The sequence below is a fragment of the Festucalex cinctus genome, chromosome 18 (assembly GCF_051991245.1).
Source record: "Festucalex cinctus isolate MCC-2025b chromosome 18, RoL_Fcin_1.0, whole genome shotgun sequence".
In the NCBI taxonomy this organism is placed as follows: Eukaryota; Metazoa; Chordata; class Actinopteri; order Syngnathiformes; family Syngnathidae; genus Festucalex; species Festucalex cinctus.
This window is the reverse complement of record NC_135428.1, coordinates 17,529,409-17,557,298: the sequence shown is the minus strand read 5'-3', so window position 1 is coordinate 17,557,298 and position 27,890 is coordinate 17,529,409. Positions and strand designations below refer to the sequence as shown.

At 42.0% G+C, this 27,890-nt stretch overlaps 1 protein-coding gene across 5 annotated transcripts in view; it reads right to left on the bottom strand.

Annotated features, from left to right (window-relative positions):
* cadm1a (cell adhesion molecule 1a) overlaps window positions 1–27,890 on the bottom strand; it is a 338,297-nt gene that overhangs the window by 125,818 nt on the left and 184,589 nt on the right. Inside the window, exon 2 of one of the 5 annotated variants that reach the window (XM_077504829.1) lies at window positions 19,733–19,803. The exons of the other annotated variants lie outside the window; for them this stretch is intronic. The gene's annotated coding sequence lies outside the window, so the exon portion shown is untranslated. The remainder of the gene's footprint in view (window positions 1–19,732; window positions 19,804–27,890) is intronic. 5 annotated transcript variants of the gene reach the window in all.

The window sequence follows — 27,890 nt, the reverse complement described above, 5'->3', positions numbered from 1 at the left end:
GTACCCCGCCTAGGCGCCTACTGCCCAAAGCAGGCTGGGATAGGCTCCAGCACCCCCTCGACCATTGTGAGGAGTAAGCGGTTAAAGAAGATGGATGGGTGGATGTTGTGAAAAGTTTGAGTACTACTATACTGGCCAATTAAGTGTCGCCAATCCATACGTGTGGTGCCTCCACAGGAACAGCCACCAAACGGTGACAATGTGTGTACAAGATAGAGTTCACAGTGGTGTCTTAGTGTGGGGGGGTCGAATGGATATAAATGGACAAAGATGAAAGTAGAGCGAGGAGGGGGTGAGGTAGGGACAAAGCCAGGGAGAATGGATAGATGGCGACTTGAATGAGCGGCGGCCGCGGGGCGGTCGGCTACATATTGGCATCGATCCACAGGAAGGGGCCCATCAAAGTCTGAGTGACATTTATGGCGCCGCCGACCGCGGCGGGCGGCGGGCGCGGGAAGCCGTGACATTGTCGGCCATGCTGAGAAAGTGTCACCGCTCTTGACTACTGCTGAGCCGCAGATATTTTCTCCATAGGGCCGCGAGCGGTGGGGGACGGCGGGCGAGTTAACAGCCAAGTGTGATATACTAGATGTCTATTAAATATGGATTCGGAGCAAAATGAAAACGCAAAGGGGAGGGGTCCTTTTATTGCTCCCGGGGGAGAATTGGCCTCAAGTGTAATGAGCGCGTGCCATACATCAAATAAAGGAGAAATAACAAGGTGTCTTCTTGTTAATGCTAAAGCTAATGCATCCTTAAAAACAAGCTGTTTATGGGAAGCACGCAAGTCGGCTCCTGGTGGAGTTTTTTTAAAATAAATAAGCAGCTTTCCAGGGCTACATTTGTTTTGTCGAGGAACAGATCATTTGTTTAAATGCCCAAAATGCCACAAGATGGCGCCATAGCCCTGTCTACAAAGGAAAGTAGTATAACAGTAAGGGATGTAATAATATCCAAACGTCACGATACGATATAACGATATGAAGCTCACGATACGATACTGTGGGGAGCTTAACGATATTTAAAAAAGTTATGTTGTTAATGTACGCACACATTGAGTTCCTCCACATATTGACTTGCTTCACAGGTATATTACCTTCCCCTTCATCTGACAATTAGTGTAGATTTTAAACAAAGAAAGGCCAAAACATCCCTAATGAAAATTTAATAGCACTAAAAACAACTAGCCACGAGAGGGTGCTAGAACTGCACAAATGGGAATCAACCTGACTTTTTTTAACAGATGTGTTGCATTTAAATATCGTGAACATGACGACGATATCGTGGCAGTTTTAATTTCACAATATCGTGATATCGTGCTTATCGTTACATCCAAGCATGTCAAAGTGAAAAACTGGGTCAGGGAGGAGCTAAGTTTAGCCTGTGTTGTCTGTGTGCATGTTCACCCACACTTCCAATCAATTTTTTTTTCAAAATCAAATGATCTGTAAGCCATATAGATTATTTTGTGTGTGTAATACTTTTGATATAAACATTTTCAAACTATATTGGCAAAGATAGGTTGTTTAATAGCCAATCATGTTATCTCAATTTCCAATCAACCAATTCAGATATTTTACTTTCAGCTTTCTGACGTCAACATTGTAGTCGACTTCAAAACATTTTGAGTGGTTCACCCCCTAGTAGGCATTATTTCCCACTTGTGTCACAAATAGAGTGCCTTGCCCGAAGCTGTGATGTTTTTCAGGTAATGGTCTTTTGTGCTTTTTACCATCCCCGCGACTGAACAAAAGCAATCTAATCAGGGGAGCAGCTCGGCCCTAAAGTGAACCGTCGACGTGTTTTAGGAGGCAACAACAACAGACTTTTCCTCGCAGATTATCACAGACAGGCCCGAGCAGCATCAATATTTAATTTGACGCCGCCGCAATAGACGCGAAACAAACAATATTTGAGGATTAATGTCAATAAAGGTATGACTGACGGCTCTGACCTTAATCACCGACAACGACGACGGAAGAATGCGGTAAAAGCGCCTCCCCGGATCGGCGTCGGGAGTCAAAATGGAAAATTTTACTTTGGGAAGTGTTGAAAACAAATGGAAAAAAACGAGACAGGGTGGATGAACTGCAACATGCCATGATGTTAATTTGCAAACCTCACGCCTAAAAATAAACCCCGAGATCACATCTGAGCAATTTGACACTTCCCCAAGTCAGCTTTAACACACTAATAACATATGGGAAGCGTGATGATGGCTGTCATGGTAATGACGGTGACGGCAACAAAAGTGGAAGTTACTGTAATTACCTCAGTTTGCCTACTGTTCTCGCAAATGATGTTCAAATTCCTCCTGCTGCTTTTGTTGGCAGTCACATCATCAATAAATACAATGGAACCAGTTCCATTGGCAGCCATATGAACCGTACACATACGGCGGTGGCGTTGAATTCCGGTTGACAAATATAAACAAGTTATAAATAAGTTAATGTTAACGGGAGCCCTTAACGTTGACTGTAGTTCTGGGCATGCTTACATATACATTAGGGCTCCTTTCCACCTTCAAGTCCTTATACGCTGCTGCAAGTACATCATTCCAGCGCCGACAACAGATTAAGGATCAGACGGAAAGTTCAGCGGGCTCATCAGCATGCAGCTCCGTCTCCTAAATATCACGACCCGAGTACAACAAACCGGCGTTGTGAATCTTATTAGCTGCGAAAGGTGTTTTTGCTGCAAGTGCAAATGAGGGAACCAGATGGCCAACAGTGGAGAATGTCAACCCGCAGTCAAGGAGAACAAACCTTTTGATGCTACGTTGGTTAGCCAGGCTATAGGATGTGCCACCTGTTGCTCTGGAATGTTTGTTCGGACTGTTTGCTGCTAAATTGTCAAGAGTATACATTGCTGGTGTTAACCCAGTGTGTCTCACAGAGACTCCCACATGTTGATGATGTGACCACAAAAAAAAAAAAAAGGTACATTCCGGTTTGTCCAGTTATTTGATTTCAGACAGTAACAAGACCTTAACTGAACTGTCGTCATTTGGGTACTCTACTAGACATAACTGTGTTCCATTTGCATAACCAGGATAGGCAAAACAAAGAAGTTGATCCAAGTGTAGCTCATACAGGCTGAACAAAAAGGGATCCAAGATTGACCCTTGAGGAGCCCCACATTCCATCAGATTCAAAACTTCCAACAGACACAAGCCATTTTAGAACGGTTCCATTTCATCCTAACCAGGATTCAAACCTGTTCAACGCTATATTGTGATGTACTGTATGAAACGCCTCACTGAGCTCCAAAAAGACGAGAACTGACACCTTACCAGAGTTACTCTTCAACCTTAGAACTCTTTCCTCAAGTGACATCGTTCACTGTCTTTTGAACAAGAAATGTCACAACTTGATAAAAATGGAGGAAAATACAGTTGGGGTAGGGTTTCGGCTCAACAACAAATAGCGGAAATCTGGCAATAATGTAATTATTAATGACATGGAAAAATTTTTTGAATAACTGATAGGGATAGAGGAATAGGTTAAAAAAAAAAAAAAAAAAAAAGAGTCAGGTTATATATATATATATAATTTGTTGTTCTCAAATTACCTCCCAATCATTTTGATTTCATTTCTCCAAACACTGCATTACCTGAATGTTGCGATCATTGTGAGGAATAAGCGGTTAAAAAAAATTGGATGAATGGATGCATATCTGAATGACAAGCAAGTCTGTGGAAGTCTAAACAATTTGAACTTAATCTGAATAAAATTGAGACGACTTGTGTTCTGCTTATCCTTCTGATCCTTTGTTGTGCGGTTTCATAACACTGTTACCGTCCTTCACGGCAGTGCAGAGTTGAATTTTTTTTTTCATTTCAGCTTGGGGAAAAAAAACTAAGTGACACAAAGGCCAATTATTAACTAGTTTATGTATATAACAGCTTGAGAGTTTGGTGTTACCCATCTGTCTGTTATACCTGCGTCTGATTCAGCTTTATTTAGGCAAACACCTTAGTAAGAGTTCTAAAAAGAATAAGAATGAATTTGCTGAAAATGGCAACTTCCAAATGAGGTCCTCTTACAAGGGCCTTGTTTTTGCGGGGTTGTAGTTGGTACCCTTAAAAGACAGGTTTAGGATTAGGATACACACACCCTGTGGCAAAACCTTAACCGGTTCTGATGCAATACATCGCATGAACAACATACAGGAATGAATAAATGTTCACCGAGCCGTTTAATGAAACGATTATCAACGCTCTTATTGAGCGGGGCGAGATTCCGCCTAGCCAATGAGAGCTTGACTCTCCATCTTAGCCCTGGGGGACGACGACAACAACAGTGTCCAGATTGCAAATCCCTCAACCGTGATGTCCAAATGGTCCCTGCACACGAGACCGAACACTCTCCACCGCCACCAACCCCGCGCCGGAAACCAGCGATCCATCTGCAATTAAACATCGACGGGAGGCCCGGAATTGAACAGAACCGCATTTTGTCACGCGGACACCGGAGGGGACAGCTGAAACTGGATGATCCCTCATGAATATCAAACGGGCAGACCCCCTTTTGAAAAGTGTCACACATACTTCACGGCACACTCAGAGGAATAAATCATTGGCGACTTCTCAAGGATGTTCCGATAAACTCGGACAAGACACGGACATGCTTGGAATTCCGAGGATCTAAAAATAGAAGACAACCAAAAAATATTCAAGAGTGATGATTTCAACCAGTGGCTCTTAAACTACCACCAACACTCAACAACCACATGCTAACATCATGACAAACATAATGAGACAGCAGATTTAGTCCTAAAAACTCAACCCAGCAACGGCAATTCACCGGTTTATATTGTGAAAATGTCCATCATTTTCCACTTTGTCAATTAATATCATACATGAGCTTTCAGAGTTTATTTTTAATGTATTTAACCCGATCTTGCTGTACAGAAGATGGAAGGTCAAGAAAAGTCAATATTTTATGACAAATGGAAAAAAAAATGTTTGAAATAATAAAACTTAACTAAAACAGAATAAAAGCCCCTTTTATATTATGCTAACAACAAAAATTTTACCACCTTTTCTCGCACCCACATCGCCATTGCGCATAAATGGTACAACACAAAGAGTGGACATAGCCAACCCAGAAACACAAAAGTGGTGTCTCATTAGACCAAATTAAGGGAAAATGTCCTTGATTGACTGCAGGGGAAATTAAGAATCGATTACTTTATTTCCTCGTATAGTTGCCGAGGGCATTTGTTTACTCAACTGCAGAGTCGATTGGGGGGCAAGTCTTGGGTAGGAGGGAGTCTTTGGAGAAATTGTTTCAAGGCACCATTACTCAACAATCAATTCCACGCAATCAACCAGATTCTTAATAAAAAAATTTCAAGAGTTTTCTGGCGTCTGCCAAAGAGAAGGCATGACAATGCGCCTTGATTAACCTGGAGAATGCATCCAATTCCACAGTCGACATACTGGCTGGGGCGCACCATGGACTCCATTCCGTGACCCATGACGCCGGCGCGTAGTAGCCAACTTCATTAATATGAAAAGGTGTTAGGAGGGAGAAAGGATAGAAAGACGTGGAGAGAGAATCTGGTATAGATGTGTGTCATTCTGTGTGCGTGTGCGCATCCCAGCTTGCTTCAAAGGCAGCTTTCTTGGACACCAGCAAACGCTGTGACCCGCTTCCAAGCCCATCAACAGGCTGGAGGCTGGCAGATTTTGCGGCAGCGGGGACTTTAATCTGGGGCGGTGGAGGGGGAATAAACAGCGGAGAGGAAAGGGAGGACGAAGTTGGCAGGTAAGGGTTGGAAGGTTATCCTGATATGGGCGAAACATCCACAGCTAACTCATTTGCTCCCAAAACCGTATAAACATGTTCCAGTTAAAATGTTTTAAGTGTCCCAAAGACGTATTTATACGGTTTTTTTATGCTAGAGCAAACAGAAAGAAGGCTTTGATGCAGCTTCTCAACTGAAAAGAACGTTTGAAGAAATGGTAATTACACATACGGCCAGCAGATGGCAGCAGAGCAAAGGAGATCAACCAGGTCCATGTTGAAAAAAAAAGTTAAAAAAATAAAAACCTCACAATTCTAAATAGATTTGTGACTAATGATGAAACTTAGCTATATTCTAATGCTAATTGAGAGACTTTAATCCTTTTTTTGGTAGGTTCGATGAAGGCCTGCACGATATCGTTTGAACATCGCAATCGTGATGTGCGCAAGCGTGATAGCCAGATCGCAAGACATGCGATGTTTTTATTTTTTATTTTTTTTTAGCAAACGTTTGTTTTGCATCATAAAGGTAGCAAGCTACCTCTCTCTCGAACCCCCCCCCCACCCCCACCCCTTCTGCTAGTCAGTCACTGGCGCCGCCCACTCCCCCCAAAAAATACACATACTTTATATAGCAGTGCAGTTTTTTTTTTTTTTTTTTTTCATAAAAAAGATATTACTCTACAATGTTGTCCTTAAAAACCAAGTAACATTATGATTAAATAGAATGTAAACGAATGAAACAATTTGAACTGCTAGATTTCATCTGCATAGCCATGATAGTCAACATAAGAGTTGCAAAGAATTTGACGAGGCTGACCAAAATGTCTCCAAGAATTGACCCTTGACAGACACCAAATATCATGGCCGTTCCATCAGATTCAAAACTTCCAATAGCAACAAAATAACTCCTTTGGTTCCCGTAGGACCTGAGCCAATTTAGGGCTGTTCAATTTAGTCCTGTGCAGCAGTAGTGCATTTTTCTTCTCATCTATTTTTTGGTTTGTTTGTTTTTTTTTCCATTTCTTTTATTATGTTGGAGTATGAGTCTTGTTCCTTTGCTATGTTGGCACGTTGGTCTGCATTTTTAAATATTACATAACTGTGGACCCCAGTTTGTTAACGGCTGCCTCATAAATTGCGAAGGTGGATCAATTCCACTGGATCTCTGTGTAAAAAAAAAAAAAAAAAAAAAGTCTTTCAGCCTATGTAAAGTCAGAGCGTAAAAACGTCTCGCCCTTTAGCATGAACAATTGACAGCACACGTGTACATAACAGAGAACATCCCTCAGTCGGAGGTAGTCGGAGTGAAGAGAGGCGAGAATGAAAGGATGACAAGAGACCTTAGGAAGGAGTTGAAGTGAGGAGGAGGAGGAGGAAGGAAATCAAGTCAGTGCCAAAAACAACGCTCTCGCCGTGTGTGTGTGGGTTCAAGTGTTTCATGACAAAACCAAAATAGAGATAAAGCTCCGAGCCTCCTCTGCCTCGGCAGTCGTGACTCAGTGTGCGTGTCGAGCGTGTGCATATGTGTCGATTCACATGCGTGATCATCAAACGATCAAAGATCTTATATCAAACGCGCAAAATAGGACGACGACGCGTCATAATTCGTATGTTACGTTTACGCTAACCGTTTTGCATCAAATGGATTATGAGTGTTTGTGCTTTGCTTGTTCTTTGGCTTACACTTAATCGGAAACCAAGTGCATCCTAGAAAAGGCAAAAAGTGCCATTGTTGACTGAAATGGAAACTTCCTGCAAGCAAGCAGTCACTGAAAGGAAGGTAAGAGGCAAGAAAGAGAGCGATCGGGGCCCACTCATCATCCGAGGGTCAGTGAGCCCGTTTCAACTTATCTGATCCAACTTTAATGTACTGTATGTGTGTGTGTGTATATGAAGCCCACCTCAGGGCATGGCTGAGGGTGCGAGGATGTGTCACGTCAACCACAGACCACCGAGCAAGCCTCGGGAATTGAACTCTGACACTCAGATGCCATTTTGTACATGGCATCACTTTTATCAACACAATAGCGCCAAGAAATATAAAATATTTACGTTGAATGTATTTCGAAGAAAGTTTTAGTCATGCTCAATTCAACCATCGACCTATCTAGAAAATATGATAAATAGAAAGACAATTCAATGCAGTTTTCAATACGTGGAGTGCAAACTGATTCAAGGACGGTTCGATTTGAAAGTGGAACAATTCGATTCGGTTCAATATGGTCCGGCTCCATTCAAGATATTATGATGTCATGACTGTTTTGTTGTCATTTTACATACATTTGAATGAACTTGTCAAGTACTGTAATTCTGCCATTTCCTTTTACGATATATCTCTACAATAAATGACGATTCGATATTTATCGCGACATATTTCAAAGTGGAACGATGCGATCCGGTTCGATTTTATGCACTCGTATGTTTCAAATTAACACATTCACTGCCAGTCCAGTAAAAGCTTTGACATTGACGACTTTTTCCGTCAATGGCAGTGAATGAGTTAAAAGTGATATATATATATATATATATATATATATATATATATATATATATATATATATATATATAAAATTAGGGGTGTCAGGCGATCAAAATTTTTAATCGTAATTAATCGCATAACTTCAATAGTTAACTAATGATTAATTTCAAATTTTATCTGTTCTAAATGTACATTACAATGTACAATTTTTTTCAAGATTTTCATACTCTTGTTAACATAAAAGTGGGGAAAATGTTAATGTAATAGAACTATGGCTGCATCTTTTAATAATGATACAGTTATTTCATAATTCATAAAACGGAATTAAAATTAAAAAGATGTACTGTACTGAAAAAAAATAAGTGTGGTATTGCCTTGTGTTGGTCATTTTTCTGCCACTAGGTGGCATAATTGCATTTGTAAGACAGTGACAGCTCAATGCATTTTTCTTTTCATATTAAGAGCTATCTAATCTTTAACTTGTGAATTTTTGCACATTTTTAAAATTGTAAAATACAACTTGACCTCAGTCTCCACAAATATGCATTATTATTATTATTATTATTATTATTATTATATAGAATCATCACCTAGCCAAGCTTTCAAGTCATGCATGGACGACAAAAATCACAGGTGATCAGAAGTCCAAATTCTGTGAAACACCAACCGAGTCCGGGTTGGGAGGTGGGGGTGGGGGTTGACATAATTGAATGCTGCGATACATCATGACTAATCAGATTTTAGGATTGCAATTTATCAGACTTGAATATATTTTCTCATCCCCTATTCAGTCCTGCAACAGATCCAATCTAATCCCAGCTAATCTTTTCCTAAAGCCATGTTAACCCAATGTTGAATGTGCACTGATCTGTGTGTGTATGTTGCTGCAGTGTGTGACCACACACAGTGGCGCATGCATGTGTGTAGTAAATAATAAATGTCCATGCAGATGGGACGTGGCAGCTTGCGATGGAGGACACACACACACACACACACACACACACACACACACACACACACACAAAAAGATACATCACATTAAAATTAAAAATAACAACCTACCTACAAATTAATAAAAAACAACAAAATAAAAGAAATAATAAATACTACTAATACTAAATAATAAATAAATTCCATACTTTCCAGTGGAAAAATTAAAAATAGATGATACAAAAAAGGTATAATTTTAGGTGAATAAATATTTTAAAAAAAATACAAATCTAAAAATTACATTAAAAAAAAATCCTAAAAAATATATACACAGGAATTTAAAGATAAGCTAAAAATTAGGGCTGTCAAAGTTAAAGCGTTAATAGATTAATTAATCACAGAAAAATGTCGCATTAATCACGTATTAACGCAGATTAATCACACTAATTTTTTTTTACTGCACTTGAGCCTTTGAACGTAACCGCGGATGTTTATATTGAAGGCTACGCAGGTCAGTGGTTAGGTCAATGCACGGCATTTCCTACGCCTGTTGTTCCAAAATGAGCGGGGTGACTCCAGTTGGTGTGCTCGGTGGTAAATTTCGCTTTAAAAAACACCCCGACGGGACGTTAGATAAAACAAAAGTAATTTGCGTTTAATTAATTAATAATTGCTGAATTGCACCCAATTGATACGATGCTGTTACGTTTTGAGCAATACGTACGTGCGTGCAATTGCGTACATGAATTTAATCAATGTTTGGAAATGACTGAAATAATAAAATGCGTTAATGTCAAAATATTACGGTATTTTGTATTTATTTATATGTAGTAATTTAGCTGATTAATCAAAATTAAAAAGTGTGATTAATCAGATTAAAAATTTTCATCGTTTGACAGCACTACTAAAAATACAAAAAATGTGATATATAAATACTTACAAATAAAAAAAGTTAAAGAAAAAAATTTTACAAATTTAAATCGTCGATGATGGTGTTGCGGTTCACATTTTTTTTTTTTTTTTTTTTTTTTTTTTAAATGGTCACACAGGTATAAAAAGATTTTTTTCTGTTTACTTGGTTTAAACCACCGAGATATGTTTATTCAGTCAAACACAATCAGGGAATCCATAAGTGTGAATGATTGTTTGTTTACATTTGTGCCTTATAATTGACTGGTGAGCTGTCCAGGGTCTTGTCTAGCTTTGGACCAAATTCATTTGGGATCGGTTCCCTGCAACCCAAACGCTGTATGGATCGATAAACTTGTAAAAATAAAATAGGCAAATTAATGTGGGTGGCCTTGCTTGGAGATCTACACCCACACACACCCACACAACACAACACAATAGCTCTGCTGTTGTTTTAAGGCACTCTTGCACAGTCACAATGTAGTCCACATGAAAAAAAAAAAAAACATCTACAGCATGCAACGTTACCATTATGCGTGGCTAGAAGAAGATGAATAATAAAAAGGTTGGGAGCTTTCATTTGGACTTTTATATTGGCGCTTTTTCCCCATTTACGAGCACGCGGGTGGCAGATTGGGCGAGCGAGAGCAATTTGTACCAAATGTTTATTGGATCAGTAAGTAGTACCATGCGCTCATTTGCCCATTCAGCAGAATGGCGACGTGGCCAATATGAATGGGAGTTGATCACTTGAGTGCCGCAATTGGCTGACGCTCGGATATGCGGGACGCGGACATCAAGGCATGTTTAATGACACCTCCTGTTATAATTCACTGGTAGGCGGGCAGGCTGGGGTGTTACAACAGCCCGCATGTCGTCTTTTCACATGTACTTTCACCTCTCGCTCATGAAAATACGACTATTGAAATACAATAGTGCATGTTATCGGTTGGCTGGTGGACTGTGATGCTGCTGCCAGGGAAATGATTCTTCAGTCACAACAGTGCATGATATGCTGAATCGAAATATGGAAGCGGTTGATTGAAGTCTCGTCCAGGCAATGTATCAAAATTGAAGGAATAGCCAAACGTCAGCTGACCTAAAACTTGCACAAATCTGACAACAGTATACTTTTTAATAGGGAAAGATCATGATGGATTTTTTTAAGGCCAATTCCAATATTTGGCAGATTAAATTTCTGATAACCAATTAATACTAATAAAAAAAAAAAAGAAATTAAATTACATGTGCTTTAGATATTTAACTTTACAATGGGGGGGTGGAAATCAGCAAAAATCTGACAATTGAAAATAAATAAATCTGCCGATTTTAAAAGAGCTAAAAGATTAGTCAGGTCCAATTCTAACATCCATTAGTCAAAAAATTGCATAATATGTTGCATAGAGTCAATAACAGACTGCTCTTCCACACATACGCACAAAAAAAAAAAAAAAAAAAAAAAAAAGATGATAAGATGTTGAATCGGTAAGACTGCCAAATTAACAATTCTGAGCTCTCTCTCTAGAAGAAGAAAAAATAAAAAATAAAAAATAAAAATAAAAAGAGATAAAAGAGATTGGTCTTTCAGAGTTTACAGGCTTATGTGTGTCAAAAAATGTCAATTTGCATCCAAAGAAACAGTCTTGGTAAAGAGAAAATACAGTCTGTACTCGTCCAAGCTCCACCTTATTAGACTACTTCCCAAATGCAGTTCCAATGACAACCTTAACGCCACTTCTCACTGGCTGCGGAATGGACGCGGTGACTTTTCCGTACGGACGCTGCAAGGATAGAATGCATTCAAGTCAACGTGTCAATTCACACCAGCTGCGGTACGGTGCGGTGCGGAACGACTGAGGCGATGCGGAAGGTTGCGGATTTTCATGAAGCTGAAGAATTTGACACGATCCAGACAGGAAGTCGGGCGTCTCGCATCAAGGTATATTTCAAAATAAAACCATTTGCGAACTCGTTTTTTTTGGGTGGGAAGCTAGCTAGCTACATAGCATGACATCAGTCATACATTTAAGAGAAAAAATGAGCTCAGATTAAATTAAACATGACAAAATAACACTATTTAAACACAAAACGTACTTACCCATGGTAGAAGAGTCATGGTAGAAGTCCCAGAAATAATGTCCAAAAAGCATATGGATGTGACAACAGGCAAGCGTGGCTACAGTTTACAAAATAGGACTCTAAATACATGGTTACCATCGCGTGAACTCAACTCTCCAGCGTGAATCCCTGTCATCTTGTGGTCTGGTAGGGGCAGGCTTCCGGACAGGCAACGCATGCGGTGTGAATTGCAGTCCGTGCGGAAGCCGTACGGAAAACGCACCGCGTCCTTTCCGCAGTCAGTGTGAATTGGGCGTAACTCTCGCATTGATCCTCAGTCGTGCATTATATTGTTGCTGTCAGGTAGAAAGAGATTTGCGCGCATTTCACAAAAGAGCAATAAGGCCGCTTTCAAATCGGGAAAACGACTCGATAAAAGCGGCGGCGGTGGGAAGCTTGGAAATGAAAGTCAGTGGCGCGCGTCATTTGGCAAAAGAACAGCTCCTTAGTAAAAGGGAACTGCTCTCGTCGATTCGGCGGGATCGTCGTCAACGGCCTCGTCGTTATCTGCACTCTTTCCGCAAAGCTTCTCAGCCCCCCGCTGTTAACGCTCAACTGGCTTTTTTTTTTCTCCTCGTATGTTGCCGCACTTGGCATAGCTAATGTCCCCCGTAAAAAAAAACAAAAAACAAAAAAAAAAAAACGAGGCCTTAGTGGAGCCACCGTAGAGAAAGTCACTCTCCAAATTCTGACAATCAAGATTTGAAGCACTGCTTGAGCACTTTTGTGGGATGCAAAAAAAAAAAAAAAAAAAAAAAAAGGGAAACCAAAGTATGAAAAAGAAGTTGGATTGCTTTTCAACGAGTAGGCGGGAAATCTCCACAGAGATTTGAAAAGAGGTAACAAAAAAACATCTTTGGAGATTTACATGCTACATTTTTCTTAGGGTCTGCGCAATCTCGTTTTTTGTTGCTTTTTTGTAGCTTTTATCGTGGCATAATACTATTCTCAAAGATCTGGCTAAATGGGGAACAACACTGAAAATCTGAATGAGTCTTTTTAAATCAAAATGATCTTCTAATACAGCAGGCAAATTTGCCAAGCCAACTCAATTGTTAGCCCCCAGATCTTAAAACTGGTGTATTTATATGAGCATTGGACTTCTTACAACAACATCTCAATAAGAAGTAACAAAACCTTAAGAAGAAAGAAAAAAATGCTTGAAGCAAGTGGAATGCTCTTTCACAAAAAGCATCCTCTACGAAGAAAATATCTTGGCAGAAATATAAAAAGCATATTTTTCCTTTCATCTATCCTGGTGTATTTTTGAAGACTAGTTCTAATTCTGAGAAAATGGATGGTTGCGAGATGGATCATTCCCGTGTCCCAAGGCTCGGCTGTATTACATGATTTCAGGTGAGCACGGTGGCACAAAAAAAGCTCGGTAATGCCTGGAAAGGTCGGACGATAATGTGTCGCGCTACATCTGCTTGGGCGGCCCCGCAACACGTGTCGCGGCCAGGAACAAAAGCGAGCTTAGTCGGCGCTCCTGTTGTCCCTGTTTTCCATTTTGTGGCTCATTTGCTGGCATATTGCGGCGCTTCACAACCAACCTAATCTAGCTGGGGCTGAGCGGGACCCCTGGCCCGATCCCGTGCGCTCTATTGGGTGCAAGCTTTTTTTTTTTTTTTTTGCAAAAGCCATAAATCACAATGTCATACATAATGTATACAGGTGGTGGTGGTGAGGGGGGAGGGAAAAAAAATACAGTCTCACTTCCCGTTGCTGAAATATGAGCTCTAAACAAGCCGAGCGTATTCACATACGCAAAACCGCTGACATCGGCGGAAAGGTGCCGGTCGTATTTTATTATCGCGTTGGGCGGAAGGACGCTGACGAATGCTCACAATTAACGGCGGCGGGAATTAAAGGTGACACGAGCTTGCCGAGGTTAAGATGAAGGGTTTGACCTCGGGGGTGCAAGCAAAGCAGAATACGTGATGGGAAAATATGTATTTCTTAACGTCTTAACGAGGCCTTTAAGGAGCTGAGCCACATTGTGGGTGTGGCGCAAGAACGCAACCACGATATTCTGGGCCGGTTAGACGGAAAACTACTCAACAGCACCAATCAACCATAATGAAAATACATCCACTCTTTATATGGCAGATGCTAACATAAGCATGTAGCTGTTAGCATAACAGCTAACACTAACTAGCCTGTAAATGTTCATTACTTGGCGTTCAAAAGTTTTACTATTTACAAATTAGTCAATCATTTTTCATTTTCTTCTGTTTTGGTATAAGTGTACAGTATACTTGCACTGTTATACTACATAGAAAGCTAATATGTCCATCCATTTTGTGAAACATTTATCCTCACTAATATATAATGCCTAAGATCGCAAGACACTTTCAAATTCATACAACATCACCCTGAAAAACAAATCTGTAGCGATTATCGGCAGTTATCAGCAAAAACGTACACAGTGAAGACAGAGTTCCACAAACACTCGGCGAAATCTAACTCCGCCCTGGCATACAAAGCTCTTAGACTGTCAATATGCATTATCTCATCGTACTAGATCATGCTTAATAGCCAAGGTTTGGCTCCATCTTTGTGGCATTTATAATTAGGGATGTAACGATAAGCGCAATATCGTGATATCATGATATTAAACTGCCACGATATCGTCGTCGTCATATTCACAATATTTAAATGCAACACATCTGTTAAAAAAAACTCAGGTTGATTTCCATTTGTGCAGTTCTAGCACCCTCTGGTGGCTAGTTTTTTAGTGCAATTTAATTTTTATTAGGGATGTTTTGGCCCTTCTATGTTTAAAATCTATGTAATATGTCTGTATAATAATAATAATAATAATAATAATAATAATAATAATAATAACGATGCTATGGACAAAAACACAATATTGTGCTAGTTTTAGTATGACATGCTTTTGACAATATTGTGACTTTTTTTTTTTTTAAATATCGCCAACCTCCACCACAATATTGTGATAATTATTACATCGTGAGCTTCATATCATGATAACGTATCGTGACATTTGGATATCGCTACACCCCGATTTATAATGTTACAGAATATGCAGAGGTGGTGAGTTTTAGGTTCTACAGGAAAAAAACTAAATTAAAAAAAACAAGGTACCGGTACATTTATAAATACCAAACCATTTATCGGCGAGAATATATTGTACCGTTTCACAGTTTGAAGTACAGGGGGTTCTTGGTTTACAACAGGGTTCTATTCCAACGATGACAACATAACATCAATGTGTACACAAGTCTGCGCTGCAGTCTATCAATAACTAATGCCAATGCAGTCCTACAATCATAATTCCAGCACATATTTATATTGGAAAAAAAAAAAAAGTCTAGGACATAAATATAATAAACAATCCAGTGAAACAGTACATGTGAGTGTGTCGTCTTGTGTTGAATGAACGCGTATTCCCACGTCGTCGTAACGTTGAAAGACGCAACTCGTTCCCGCCAAACTGGCAGACTGACGACGGCCGACACTTTCTTTTTGTTATTCCAACTGGACAAGCTCATTTCCTGCCTTATCAACAGCCGTGTCCACAGCAGCCGCGCGCTCAAGTCAATTATTTAAATCGGCGGATCTGCGACGGAAAATAAAAAGTGAAAAGCGCAGCCTTTATGATTTATCCCGGTATTGGAGGCCGGCGCGGGTCATTTATCAGCAAAATGGCTTTTTGAATCCATACTCTAAAGTTCATTACAGCGATTAAAGATTTACATCACAGTTGGTGATGATTCATTGGAGGGCCTTTTTTTTTTTGGACGGCGGATGCAAAACAAAAGTGAAACGCGTTCGTGTCTTCGTCCAAATTACTACGAGTATTCCCAATTTGCAAACTTGAAGATGAAAGGCTCGTCATTTCTTGAACTCGTCAGGCCCGAACTTTGCTGGAGTGTTTTTGGATGAAGGGGCTCTTCATCAGCGAGGTTCTTGTCGGTAGAGAGGATGAGGGGGAAAAAAAAAAAGCTAATGAAGGAGCGCCAGGCATGTGTGTCTGAATATCAAAAGTTCCATATAATTTAAATCAAAGTGAATCCAAATGAAGAAGCCTGATCCTGCTTCATCTTTTCAACTCAGTCATATGTAAACGTGAAGAAATTTCTTCACGCGGCATTTGTTCGATACCAACAAGAGTTGATTATCGGAAGCTTTGCCAAGGGATGTTAATTCAGGCCCAGCTTGTTAGCTGCCTCAACGGTATTGTTGAAGATGGACATTTGGTGTGCGACCGTTCTCAACTAAATAACTCGTTATAATGTGTGCAATACAATTCAATTCTACTTACAACAACTGCATGCATCTCAATAAATTAGGATAAGGTGGAACCTCGGTTCAAGAAAGACAGACTAAATCCAAATTATATGAAATTCAAAGCAATCATTTTCATGTGAAATAAAATAAATCCATTCCAGACCAAAAATTTAAAAAATCAGGCCTTCAAAGTAAATGCACGTCAGCCTAATACCAGCTTCGCCACACTAAAGCTGGCCCACGGTTGCTTGATTAGCACGCACACTCAAACTCTTTTGTATTTGTTTAGTGAATGTCATTTTTAAATAAGACCATGTGGCTCAAGAAAGTGCGGTCAAACTGTTATGTTACAGTATGCTTTTATTTTGAAGGACCGACTCTGATGTTGCCTTGAGTTGTTAATAATCTGTACACAAAATGTATGTACTGGGTTATGGGAAATAAACGGGCAAGTCACTTTTTGTCTGAAAATCAAGACAAAATTTAAAGGGAAAAAAAGTGAACAGCTGAATTTATTTTACTAGTTTAATTCAAAAAGCCCCACACAAAATGTATAGATTCAAGACAAATTAAAATACAGATTTTTTTTCTTCAAAATTTTGATGAGTATGGTATATGCTATATTAAAAAATAAATAAAAAATCACCATCAAGAATAAAAATGGTTCTGATATGATACATCTTGGCTACAGTTTTGGTGCAAAACCATTCAAGACTACATATGTGCTTCGTCATGTGCCATTTTCCATTAAAGCCGCTCGGGTTCCAGCATGCGTAATTTTTTCCCCCCGCTCAGCCGAATCCGACGGATGCGCTAACACAACACAACAAGTCGTCAGCTAACATTCAAGCAGAAGACGTCAATCTCCTTTTACAATATTAGCTTCCCTCCCACGAGGGAATTGCACATCCAATATGCCTCAAATGAACGGCGTGATCGACGGTGAACGAAAACAGACACCTTTTGGCTGTCATTTTCACTCTCCCCCAGCAGTGAGAGAGTAGTTAGTGGCCTCAAGGAGGATTGCCAATAATCTGTCTTAATTGCTCAGTTTTATGCCAAAGAGATGGTCGAGGACCGGGCGTCGGATGATGCTTCTGGCAGGTGCTGCCAAGATGGTGTCCCCGCTGACGAGCACTTTGTATGGCCAATCAAGCGTGGGCATACACTCTACCCAAGTCCGACTAGTACCAGTAAATATGTGTATCCTTAATGTCCAGTAAAAAAACATGTACCACCAAAATTGAGGTTTTCATCCTTTAAGTTACACATTTTTGTTTTAATTCATCAATACCATTTCCATTGAGCTGTCTTGGGGTACACCCTGGATTGGTTGCCAGTACATCTTTTTTTTTCAGACCCATTGGGCAGCGCAATTCTTGTACTGATATGATACAGGTAAATCTGCATTTATGGGACATGTTCAATAATTGAGGAAAAAAATAAAAAATAAAAAAATAACTTTTTTTTTAGGGGGGGGGGATATAGAACTTAAAATTTAAAATATACAAAAAGCTGTTTTATTTGTCACAATAAGGTCCATGATTAAGCAACTCCAATAGAGTTGTTGAAGTCATGTTAGATCAATTTTTGTCACTTAATGAAGCTGAAATTGAATCTGAATCCGAAGAGAGTCTTCAGAGATAGAATGGGAACAAGCATGCGTACAAAAAACAAAAACAAAACTAAAAAAGTGCATTGAAAATAATATCACATTATAATATAAAAATATCTCTAGCTAAGTGGCTTTACATGGAAGTAAACCAAAACTTAATAGTAATTGAGGAAAACAAACAAACAATATAAATAAAAAATATATAATAATTAAATTTAAATGAGCATTTCTCACTAAAAGCAAACAAGTGATATAAACAACTAGAATCAACTAGACTAAGGGCAATTTCTAAGAAATTGCGTGGGAATGCTGAAAGCTGAATGCTAATAGCTGAATGCTCATGAAATAAATTGAAGGATAACCTATGTGAAAATTACAATGTAATTAACTAGTAATTACTACTACTAGTAGTAGTAGTAGTAATAGTAGTATTACTAGTAACTAGTAATTACTAATAGTAGTGAATGTGTCATTGAATATTAAATTGAATGCTGTAAATATAACATGTTAATCGAATGATAATGAAAGATAAATTGTATGAAGATTACAAATGATCAATTGTAGAGGAATCATAAATGAAAAGTGGGATTCGAACCCTCGCAATGGTCACAGGTCCGCTTTCGTAGTCATTGAGTTAAAGAGGACCTGCTGTCATCATGAAAGTGTTGTGAAATGTCATTGAGGGACGTCTCGCCGAATGCCAGTGAATGTGTCATTAATCATTAAATATGTGTGTTAAATTAATGATAATGAAAGATAAATTGTGTGAAAATTAGAAATGATCAATTGTAGATGAATTAAAAATCATAATGGTTTCAGCATTCCCACAATGAATCTGGATCAGCAGTAATTGACCTTTTTGAAACTAATGTGAAGGGCTACCAGTTTGACACAAATTTCTGAAATTAACACATTGACTCAAATTACCTTTACTTATATGTTTATATTAATAATCTATTATATTTATCAATGTGAAGATACTGATCATGGTAATGATTTCTTGCAATAAGTATCGAGCGACAATTTCATAAGGTCAATACGCAACATTTTATTTCTCAAACTCTCTGCAAGTGTTTACGTTTTAAATGATCGCTTCAGTCCCATCGTTGGTGATTTATTTTTTTTTAGAAAAGGCCCGTGAGCTACTCAAGTGGTCTTTGGTGGCTATCGGATTTTGAGCCCTGATCTGGATCAAGACTCCATGTTTTTTGTTCATACTGAAGCCCACCACCAAAACCCGCTTGAGAATTACTAAGCCAAGCGCTTCACTTCCACTTTCAGCGCACGCTCTGCTGTAAACACCCCAAACCACCACCAAAAAAAAAAAAAAAAGCGGGTGATGACTGAACTGAATAACAAGTTCCCACTGAAAAACAAAGAAAGTACTGACAATTACCGCGCCGGTCCCTCGAACGTCGTCGGCGATCAAGTCGCAATGAACCCGGCGGCCGTGTGACAAAAGACCAAAGTCCTCCGTCACCCGTGACATTTACTTTTATCTCCACGTGGCTTCCAGCCCACTGGAAGCCACAACCTGTCAGGCGGCGAGACCGACGCCGCAGGAAGCCGAAGCTCCGGCCCGTTTTACCTTTGATCCGAATCACAGCCTCTACCCCCCGCCCCCCACAAAAAAGAATACTTTCCCACCCCCCCCTGTTTTTTTTTCCCGCCAACCTGATCGCAGAATCACAAGCACGCACAAGCAGCTGACTGGAATAATCCACAAGTCGTTGACTGACACTCACCTAGAGGAGAGAAGAGAGAAGAGAAAATATTAAATAATAGATCGCAGCTGCAAAATTGACGAGAGGGGGGAACCACAAAGCCCCAAAATAAATAAATTGACTGCAAGGTAATTACTGTGAATGTTTGAGAGGACTGCGTTAGTAGCGGGGAGGCTGCCGCTTGACAGCTGACGGCTCAATTAAAAATGTGCATTTGTTTTACTTTGGGAGCCAAATGGAGAAGTTTGACTCGAAAAAACCAACAGCGCATAATGTCAGGAGCAACAATTTACTGGCAGCATCCGCCACTTCTAATGCGAGCCATGCATCACTTTGGGATCTGCCGCCGCCGAGGCCTCGTGTACCTCCGGTTTCAAAAACAAAAGCCAGCCAGCCCAAACGCTGATCGGGAAATGAGGGTGACTAATCGCGCGGCCGGGCCCGAATATTATTTTTCCGTGACACTCATTAGGCTGACAGGTTAAGTTGACGCGACGGGAAAGGATGGCGTCGGCGCGCCAAACCGTTTGTCAGTGAGACGGATGAGTCGCCGCGATGTTTATCATTTAGCGGCCTCGCGGCAAATGTTGACGAAGTGCTTACAGGCGGCGCCATCCATCTCTCGCCGCTCTGCCTATCAGCTTTCTTTCGCCGCGCTAGCATTCATCTCCGCCGTTTTTACACCCCCGCACTTGTCTGTTTGCCGGCGATATTTCTTTACAAGTCAATATTTGCATTGTGTGTCCCGGGTTTTGATTGACACTGTTGACGAGGTATTCGCGGCGCGGAACTCAAAAGCGCCATACCAAGCGTTGTTTGCAATCATTTGGTTAGCTTTGCTACAGAAAAGTAGCTTAACCTGAAGCGACAAAGTGACTGTAACGTACAGTGGATGACGACCAAACGACAAAGCTTTTTTTTTTTTTCGGATAAACGTGGTCAATCATATTCATCTGGATCAACCAGGAAGTGTTGCTGGAAAAATATTGAACACCAAGCGGTATGTGCCGAGTGCTATCTGAGGCTTTAACGTGTAAGAGACAACCATCGGAAATACTATTTTATCTCTTTCGAACGACTATAGCATGAACTAACCAAACCCGACCCAAAATACCTGCAAACCTGACCGTAACCCTTTAACCACAAACTAATGATAAATTCAAGGATGGTCGGAAGTCGGAAATATCGGAGTTCCCAGTTCCAACCTGAGAGCGATCAGCGAGAACGTAAACAACCAAAATGGTGGATAGTGGTAAATTGTTTTTTATTTTGGTTCTTAAAACTCATTTTTGACCTCCAGCAAACTTACCTTCTCATAATTTTGCTTCATTTATTGTTTTTATCTTATTTTATAAGCATTCCATACAGTTCAGTAGTTCACCGTAATTTCATGCCGGGAGATAGCGGCACACTGTCATGTACGTTGCGCTACGTGAAATTATTTATGAATGAAGAACGCGATCTTGTTTTATACTCAAGTAAATTGTGTTTGACCATTCACGGTCTGTTTCTCCAAAGGGGAAACCATTGTAGAGTGATGTCACTTGTAGTACATCAGTGAAGTCGAGGTCCTTTCTTTTTTCCCCCCGACTTTGCAAGTGGAATTTCCGAGTTCAAGGGGGCGTTCCCGTACACACTTGCTGGTTTGAACTAGGAAGAGTCCGACTTCTGTCCATCCTCGAATGCAGCATAAAACCTAACCTTAAAACCAACCCTATCCCTTCCCATAATTGCTTTTGCTTGTGGGTAAGGTAAAGGGTGCAAGTATCTTAGATTGTTTGGACAACCAGATTTAACCAGACAAATTTTACTCTGTTATAACCAATAACTGTAAATAGTAAAATCCACGTGTAACCCTGATCTTTAGTCTGTTCTACGCAAACAAATTGTACAATAGCTTCAAACCCTAACCCCGCTGTGAGGTCCCATCAGACTGGAAGAGGACCAACAAAACGGTTTCTTCTGATTGTTTCCAATCTGAGAACAAAACACGAACAAAGCAAGAATACACAAGAAGGAAGTAAAGGTGGATCATTTCTGGAGGTGATATTGCTTTGGTTCGTTTGGAGTTTTCAAATCCAGCTGAAAAGTGCTGACAAATGCCTACAAGTTCTTTACATGGCTGAAAAGGACAAACATCATACAACTTTTTTTTCTTTTACTGAGCCTGGAGGACCAACTACACATCAAGGCACATCGTACAGATCTTGTAACCAACAAACAGCGAGATCAAACGACGTGACAGAGCTGCCTGGCCGTGTTCCTGTGCATTTGAATATTTCAGAGCTACTTTAATTGAATGGGACGGCGCATCTCGGGCGGCCTGACTGACTTTCTTTTTTTTTTTTTCCTGTGACAGCTCAAGGCTGTCTTGGAAACCTCTTGTGATTCACATCCTTTGCCAGGCTGCTGAATTGCCTTTGCCACTTGCCAGGTTGCTCTTGTGTCTTTATTTTCAGGGGGTGAGGGAGGGGCGGTGGGAGAGCGAGAGGGGTTGAGAGACAGTTAAGTGCGTGAGAGAGCTCTATCTAGGATGAGGGAAGGTTGTAAACACACACACAAAAATAAATAAATAAAAACAGGAGGAAAAAAAAAAAAAGATGAACCAGCATCGTCTCCATCCGTCGACTTCCTGAATGCAAGCGTTCCCGGAGAAGACCAAGCCAAAAATAAGATTAGGACATGTCTTGGCAAGCCTTGGAAGAAAGACTATGCAGGAAAATATGCGGAGTTCAACTTATTGCTGGGAAATTGTCACCCGATGTGTTACATTTGCATTACTTTAACCCTGCGTGAGGGGGAAAACAAACAAAATATCGTTTCATCGGTATGCTAATGATGCATCAGTATATTCTTTAAATCAGTCCCATTGTGTGTTCATAACATATCTGGGGTCAAGAACACTTTACAATTCTGTCTTGGTATAAATTTGGACTCTACCAACCAATAAGGATAATGCTTGTTGACGTCATCGCATCTTCCTGCCATTAAAGTCAATTTTAAATAATAAATAAATTAAAAATGGAAACTAATGAATGCTTCCTCACAATCATTATCCCATTACTGTTACGTTCTGAGGCTGGATCCCAAAAGCGCAGACACAAATAAGTCTTTATTCGCATCACATCGGGAGGCGTAGAACAAACTTGACTCGACGAGAAACAATGAGAATGCATCGAGAATCACAAGACGCCAAGCCCCCTTGGGCTGTGGAGATGCACAGAGGGCCAGAGGTAATAATCCAACAAACACACACATTTCTCAGACAGTTTATATAGACTGTGAATCGATCTGATTGGTTGTGGCTAGACATGTGGGTAACAGGACTGACAAGGAATTATCTGATTGGCTGTTGACCGGATAAAGAGATTAAAGACTCTTGACATCACATAGGTCCTGACATCACATAGGTTAAGAAAAGTTGAAACTAGATGCCTGTTACATCAGTTCAAAACAGACACTTGACCTCACGGTCATGACCCAAACATAACCCTTGCATGACCTAAAATTAACCCTGGCATGACCCAGACATGACAATTACACACCAAATTTGTCACTGTCCAATCTGAAAATGAGTGGAAAGTTTGCAAAGTCATCTCGCAGCTGCAGACAAAAAAGCAAATAAAATGGCGTTCATTGCCCAGGCAGCGATATGAATTTTATTTTTTATTTTTTTAAATATTGTGTGGGTTTTCATTTGCAGGCAAGACGGCAAGAATCACAGGACTTGATTCTCTTTAATACGCTGTGACCCCTGCCGCCTTAGCGTGTTGGCTGTCTTGTATGCATGCTAATGAAGGTATTAATTAGCTGCCTTGAGATTAGCCTTGATATACTGTATGTATGCGGCGGCGGTGGCGGCCGCGGGCTTTTGACGCAGAACATGTCATGTCTAATCTCACAGAACACACAAGATGTTGGCACAGAATAAAAAAAAGATTCAATATAAATTAAACATATTGTTAAAAAAAGAAGAAGCAACTTTTGAACCTTAAGAATCAAATTGGAGAACTACAAGAACAATGAATTTTACGTGAAAATGAAATGCTAATAAGAAGTAATCACGCAAAGTCGTCATTCCGGGAAGAAAATTGAAATATGACATGTCTTGAATACAAAGAAGCATCCATCCATTTTCTTGACTGCTTATTCCTCACAAGGGTCGCGGGGAGTGCTGGAGCTTATCTCAGCTGGCACTGGGCAGTAGGCAGGGTACACCCTGGACTGGTTGCCAGCCAATCGCAGGGCACACAGAGACGAACAACCATCCACACTCACAAGCACAACTAGGGACAATTCGGAGCGCCCAATTAACCTGCCATGCATGTCTTTGGAATGTGGGGGGAGACCAGAGTACCCGGAGAAAACCCACGCGGGCATGGGGAGAACATGCAAACTCCACCCAGGAAGGCCGGAGCCTGGACTCGAACCCGAGTCTTCAGAACTGGGAGGCGGACGTGCTAACCATTCGACTACCAGAACTACAAAGAACCAAGTGTGGAAAAATGTTGAAAATGACATATTTCACAAGTTATGGATAGTTTTTTGTGTTTTTTTTTCCTGGTATGATTGTTTGTTTGTTTTGGGGTGTGTTTTTTTTTTTTAACATTTTTTTCACAAAATTACAGCTTTTTTGTCACATTTTTATTCAAATGACACATCTGTAAAATTACATTTGGCTTCTTCATTTGCCTTTGTCTAAACACGATATTCTACTGTTTTGATATATATATTTTTTAATTGATTTACCTGAACAATTGTCCCCCTCCCCAAATTATAAATATTTTTCGTAAGGTTGCAACTTCTCGTCCCGAGAACACCTCCCCAGGGGACATGGAATGTCACCTCTCTGGCAGGGAAGGAGCCCGAGCTGGTGTGTGAGGCCGAGAAGTTCCGACTAGACATAGTCGGACTCGCCTCCACACACAGCTTGGGCTCTGGTACCAGTCCTCTTGAGAGGGGTTGGACTCTCTTTCACTCTGGAGTTGCCCACGGTGAGAGGCGCAGAGCAGGTGTGGGCATACTTATTGCCCGCCGGCTCGGCGCCTGTACGTTGGGGTTTACCAAGGTGGACGAGAGGGTAGCCTCCCGCCGCCTTCGGGTGGGGGGACGGGTCCTGACTGTTGTTTGTGCATATGCACCAAACAGCAGTTCAGAGTACCCACCCTTTTTGGAGTCCTTGGAGGGTGTGCTGGAGAGCGCTCCCCCTGGGGACTCCCTCGTCCTGCTGGGGGACTTCAACGCTCACGTGGGGAATGACAGTGAGACCTGGAGGGGCGTGATTGGGAGGAACGGCCCCCCTGATCGGAACCCGAGCGGTGTTCTGTTATTGAACTTCTGTGCTCGTCACGGTTTGTCCATAACGAACACCATGTTCAAACATAAGGGTGTCCATATGTGCACTTGGCACCAGGACACCCTAGGCCGCAGTTCGATGATCGACTTTGTAGTCGTGTCATCGGATTTGCGGCCGCATGTTTTGGACACTCGGGTGAAGAGAAGGGCGGAGCTGTCAACTGATCACCACCTGGTGGTGTGTTGGCTCCGATGGTGGGGGAAGACGCCGGTCCGACCTGGCAGACCCAAACGTATTGTGAGGGTTTGCTGGGAACGTCTGGCGGAATCCCCTGTCAGAAAGAGTTTCAATGCCCACCTCCGGCAGAGCTTCTCCCTTGTCTCGGGGGACGCGGGGGACATTGAGTCCGAATGGGCCATGTTTCGCGCCTCCATTGTTGAGGCGGCCGATCGGAGCTGTGGACGTAAGGTGGTCGGTGCCTGTCGCGGCGGCAATCCTCGAACCCGCTGGTAGACACCAGCGGTAAGGGATGCCATCAAGCTGAAGAAGGAGTACTATCGGGCCTTTTTGGCCTGCGGGACTCCGGAGACAGCTGACAGGTACCGGATGGCCAAGCGGCACGCCGCTTCGGTGGTTGCTGAGGCAAAAACTCGGACATGGGAGGAGTTTGGTGAGGCCATGGAAAACGACTTCCGGACGGCTTCGAAGAAATTCTGGTCCACCATCCGGCGTCTCAGGAGAGGAAAGCAGTGCACCATTAACACTGTGTACAGTGGAGATGGGGTGCTGCTGACCTTGACTCGGGACGTCGTCAAGCGGTGGGGGGAATACTTCGAAGACCTCCTCAATTCCACCGTCACGTCTTCCTTTGAGGAAGCAGAGTCTGGGGACTCTGAGGTGGGCTCTCCTATCTCTGGGGTCGAAGTCACTGAGGTGGTTGGAAAGCTCCTCGGTGGCAGGGCCCCGGGGGTGGATGAGATCCGCCCGGAGTTCCTAAGGACTCTGGATGTTGTGGGGCTGTCGTGGTTGACACGCCTCTACAACATCGCGTGGACATCGGGGACAGTGCCTCTGGATTGGCAGACCGGGGTGGTAGTCCCCCTTTTTAAGAAGGGGGACCGGAGGGTGTGCTCCAACTACAGAGGGATCACTCTCCTCAGCCTCCCTGGTAAGGTCTATTCAGGGGTGCTGGAGAGGAGGATCCGTCGGGAGGATTCAGGAGGAGCAGTGTGGTTTTCGTCCTGGCCGTGGAACAGTGGACCAACTCTACACCCTCAGCAGGATCCTTGAGGGTGCGTGGGAGTTCGCTCAACCAGTCCACATGTGTTTTGTGGATTTGGAAAAGGCGTTCGACCGTGTCCCTCGGGGAGTCCTGTGGGGGGTGCTTCGGGAGTACGGGGTACCGGGCCACCTGATACGGGCGGTTCGGTCCCTGTACGACCGTTGCCAGAGTTTGGTCCGCATTGCCGGCAGTAAGTCGGATTCGTTCCCGGTGAGGGTTGGACTCCGCCAAGGTTGCCCTTTGTCACCGATTCTGTTCATAACTTTTATGGACAGAATTTCTAGGCGCAGCCGAGGCGTTGAGGGGTTCCGGTTTGGTGGCCTCAGCATTGTTTCTCTGCTCTTTGCAGATGATGTGGTGCTGTTGGCTTCATCAAGCCGGGGCCTCCAACTCTCACTGGAGAGGTTCGCAGCCGAGTGTGAAGCGGTTGGGATGGGGATCAGCGCCTCCAAATCCGAGACCATGGTCCTCAGTCGGAAAAGGGTGGAGTTTCGTCTTCGGGTCGGGGATGAGATCCTGCCCCAAGTGGAGGAGTTCAAGTATCTTGGGGTCTTGTTCACGAGTAGGATGGAGCGGGAGATCGACAGGCGGATCGGAGCAGCGTCTGCAGTGATGCGGACCCTGTATCGGTCCGTCGTGGTAAAGAAAGAGCTGAGCCAAAAGGCAAAGCTCTCGATTTACCGGTCGATCTACGTTCCGACCCTCACCTATGGTCACGAGCTGTGGGTCGTGACCGAAAGAACGAGATCCCGGATACAAGCGGCTGAAATGAGTTTCCTCCGAAGGGTGTCTGGGCTCTCCCTTAGAGATAGGGTGAGAAACTCGGTCATCCGGGAGGGGCTCAGAGTCGAGCCGCTGCTCCTCCGCGTTGAGAGGAGCCAGATGAGGTGGCTCGGGCATCTGGTTCGGATGAGGTGTTCCGGGCATGTCCCACCGGTGGGAGGCCCCGGGGACGACCCAGGACACGCTGGAGAGACTATGTCTCTCGGCTGGCCTGGGAACGCCGAGGGATCCCACCGGAGGAGCTGGTTGAAGTGGCTGGGGAGAGGGAAGTCTGGGTTTCCCTCCTGAAGCTGCTACCCCCGCGACCCGACCCCGGATAAGCGGAAGAAGATGGATGGATGGATGGATACAACTTCTCGTAACTTTCTACTTTTTTTTTTTTTCTGGTATGATTTTTGTTCTAGTGTGGTCATTAACGGTATATGACAAGCCAAGCTAACCCAGGTTAGCTAAATATGTGTGTGTGAGAAGTCCATCTGAATTTTCAACCAAAATGAAGAAAATTGACGTGTTGTTTGTCAGGAAATAAAATAAACCAAAACAGACAACTTGTCAATATATGCTTTTAAAATAAAACTTACAGATAGGCAAGCAATACTAGCGTAGCTTCTCGAGCTAGCAGGAAAACTGGTTTAATTTAAATGATTAAAATAAAAATATACGTCCCGAAAAAAATGTGTATGTGTATGACCTCAGTCTCCGTTTAAGCGACAATAAACTTCAACTAACACTTTCTCCCCATGAGGA